The sequence below is a fragment of the Acyrthosiphon pisum genome, chromosome A3 (genome assembly GCF_005508785.2).
Source record: "Acyrthosiphon pisum isolate AL4f chromosome A3, pea_aphid_22Mar2018_4r6ur, whole genome shotgun sequence".
NCBI classification, from domain to species: Eukaryota; Metazoa; Arthropoda; class Insecta; order Hemiptera; family Aphididae; genus Acyrthosiphon; species Acyrthosiphon pisum.
Window position 1 is genome coordinate 27079380 of NC_042496.1, and position 3664 is coordinate 27083043.

The following is a 3664-nucleotide window of genomic DNA, read 5'->3' on the forward strand; positions in this document are numbered from 1 at the left end:
GATAAGTTATTTTTGAGTTCATGAGAATAGATTTTTATAAATTTCTGGAGTGGTTTCTTTTTTTTTATTTACTGCTATTTCAGTGTTTATGTTGATTTAGTTGACCATGGGGGAAATTATTATTATTATTATTATTACACAATTATTCTCGCCTGGAAAATCACTTCAGCAACGTCAGGTTCCTATATGCATGACGCATGACCGCGGTCGCTCGGGTAAAAGTTCTTAGGTAGTAGGTACATAACAATTTTTTATTTTTATTTTGAGAAGTTACAATGTTTAAATTAACAAGTACTTAGTACATAGCGTCATAGCTGTTATTATTTTTCTTAGCTGCTGACAAATGTTCAATATGTTTACAAATTACGTTAGACACCTACCTAAGATATTTGGTCTTTGGAGTTGTTTTACCACCTCAGAAAGTGTTCCCAAAAATGTTTATTAAAAAAATACACTAACCAAAATTAAAATATAAGAAAAACGTAAATAAAAATAGCCAACTGTAAGTGTACGCAATGTTTTCAAGTAGTTATTAATGATTAGTGTATTTTTTAATAAACATTTTTGGGAACACTTTCTGATGTGTTTTTACATTTTTTTTTTTGTGTCTGTGTACACGATAAGTAGTCTAAATAATGGTTAGATTTTCAACTTCAGTATCTTGTTCGATGGGAAACTGAAAATAGTTGGTGTACTGGGGAGGTAAGAATTTAAAATTACCGGTAGTTTTCAAAAACGCCGGGAGAAAAAATTAAGGAAAAACGGGAATTTTTACGCAAAATTAATAATTCACAATATAAATCTAAAACATATGACCATACATAAAATGTTCACTGAATGTTTATATATCAGCATTCTCTATACACCATACAATTTTCAAAATATTTTGACTGGTTTTGAGTTGTTTACGGACATTTTAAGTTTTCAATTTTATTATGTTTTTTTCTAAGATACCTATCAATTAAATTGTATTCGCTGTGTCAAAAAGGTTGAAAATTTAATTCATGACTCCTATAATATATTGTTACAATTGCACTTGAAAAATATTATTATTATGTCCACCGTATAACTATAACAGAATAACCAACATGCAACTAATCAATATTCAATGTGTGAGTAATGTAATTCGTGAATTGAGGTTATTAGTGAAGTAGGAAGGAATTTAAGAAGCTGAACTAATCTTAGCTAAAGAGGCCAATATAATTTGTCCACAAATCGTAATAAAGTTCTACGAAGTTCTATTATATTTTTTATATCATACAAATTCAAAAGAATGCGAAGTTGAAAAAATAATCTCCAATTAAGGAAATACCTGAGAGAATTATTTGATCAACTTTTACTAATGATTAATACGAAAACTACGAAAAATACTGTTTTATGCGTAATAAATTCATAAAAAATATAAAAATATAATCGTAGACCTTTTAATTTGGCTTGGAAGGGAGGAATTTGAAAATCAAATAAAACACATAAGTTATATACGGCAGCGCCATCTGTGAAGTGCAGTGGGAGGCGGTAATTGAAAAGTTTCTAAACGGACACTATCGTCCGGACACTTCTAAAAAAGATAATAATACGCAATGGCCTAGCCCTACTAACAGAGCTATAACGAATATACATAACTATTAATTAAAACTGTATTATTATATTAATATATTATTACTTATATTATATTATTACTTATACTTATAATTTGAAAATATCCGTGTCAACACAAATTGATACATAAGCAAACAATAATATTATAGGTACGCGAGTGAGCAAATGGTATGAGGTAAAACGTTCTGTGCCAATGGACAAAGTTGAAAATGTACCTATTGACATTATGGCACCAGGCCAACTTAAAACATTTTATACGGAATTTTAGTTAAGTCAAGAATCTCTAATAATGGGTTACATTTAGTTACAAAAGAGTTACATTTTGTGCAATTTCAAGTCAAAAAATGGGGGTTAGTAGGTAACGGTAACCGCTCTGTTGTTTAAAAGGTGTCTTGTCGCATGTATAGGTACCTCGTCATTGAGTATGTCACTAAGGTAGTGTAGACGTGTAGTCTATAATGTGTGAGTTAAATTTTAATTAAAATATATAACTAGCAGACGATTACGAGACTTATGAGTTATACGATGGTATATTATCTTAATCTTAATATTAATTATTATATTATTTATTATTTATTTTATTTAATATTTAACATATATTATTTTATCATCTATTTATATTATTTATTTATTTTGTTTATGCACACCAACAATAAATTGAGAGGACGCTACACCCGCATGTGTTGTCTTCGTCTTACAAATAGGTAGGTATAGGTACCTACCTAAAAGTCTAGTGTTGTAAAAAATACTTTTAAAATAAAGTATTTAAAATACCACCCAGATATTATAAATAGTAAAAACTAGAAGTATTTGAAAAAATCATATAATACAAAAAAAAAGTGAGTCATGGGACACCCGGTAGAAACTAAGTTTCTTTTCCAACAAATATTATAGATTACAAATACATTTTAGTGGAACCATTCAAAATAAAAGTAAATATCAATAAGTAAATGTGAAAAATACATGAAAATGAAAATTATTATTATTACTATTTAATTACTATTATATATTAATTATATTTAATAATCGGAATTACAGACCTGTGATAACTTAAATATGATACGTATGTTTGTGATGTAATTTTTTCCAAATAGGTATCTTGAAAATACTGCATCGATAGTGGTGTACTGGTGTCATCTCTCGTTGTAGATTCTGCTGGATTGTTTATCATATTATTATGTAAATTGAACGTGTCCATAAGGAAAGTTTTAAAAGTTTCCGATTTCTTATCATTAAAATTAATGTTAAGGTCACCAAATTGTTATAATTTATAAACTATAATAATTATAAATGCATAATATACAGATCTAATTACGCTGTTTCAAATCCTTTCGTTCAACCCGTTTTCTATTACCTAGCCTATACCAAACGCGACGCACAAAAAAATTTAATCACGGCAAAGGTAAAGCCCTATATAGGGATATATTATTATGTAACAATCAGATTATTCTACGAAAACAATTTCATGAAATAAAAATGTTTACGCGTCATGCAAGGAGATTATAATATGTATATAAGATGTAACCAAAATTTTATGTTTTGTAAGGACCGTGGTACAGATTTCAGTGTCTGGTTATGCATGGAATACGCGTGATATACGCGCCCAGCACTTTTGAGGATTTCCACTTTTTTGCCCGGCACTATGGAGATTCCCATTTCACGGCCCGCTGGACGGAAAAAGGTCGCTTACCAACGCTTCAACCGCGGTCGAAAACCAAACTTTCGGTGCAGGCGTGACAACATAGTATATTGTGTGGCAAGGGCGGGAAATGGCCTTCCCGCGCGAGCCACATATACTATTTTTTGTCACGCCCCTGCGTCCATGGAAAAGGTTATGCAGGGATCTATCATCTGCGCAACAATAATAGACTATTCTACAAAATATGTTTAAATGTTTATGCGTCATGCAAGGGAGGTTATATTATAAATTTAAGATGTAACCAAAAGTTTATGTTTTGTAAGACCGTGGTAGGTATACATTTTAGTTTCTGGTTGTGCAGGGATACGTCTCCGGCGGCCGACACTTTTGGGGATTTCTTCTTTTCCGCCCGGCACTTTGGGGATT

The 3664-nt window shown here is 30.6% G+C and overlaps 2 protein-coding genes across 2 annotated transcripts in view; one reads left to right on the forward strand and one right to left on the reverse strand.

Moving 5' to 3' along the window:
• LOC100572659 (diuretic hormone receptor) overlaps positions 1-3664 on the reverse strand; it is a 106569-nt gene that overhangs the window by 95487 nt on the left and 7418 nt on the right. The window lies entirely within an intron of this gene.
• LOC100162736 (extensin-2-like) overlaps positions 1-3664 on the forward strand; it is an 11140-nt gene that overhangs the window by 3707 nt on the left and 3769 nt on the right. The gene's annotated exons all lie outside the window — the stretch shown is intronic.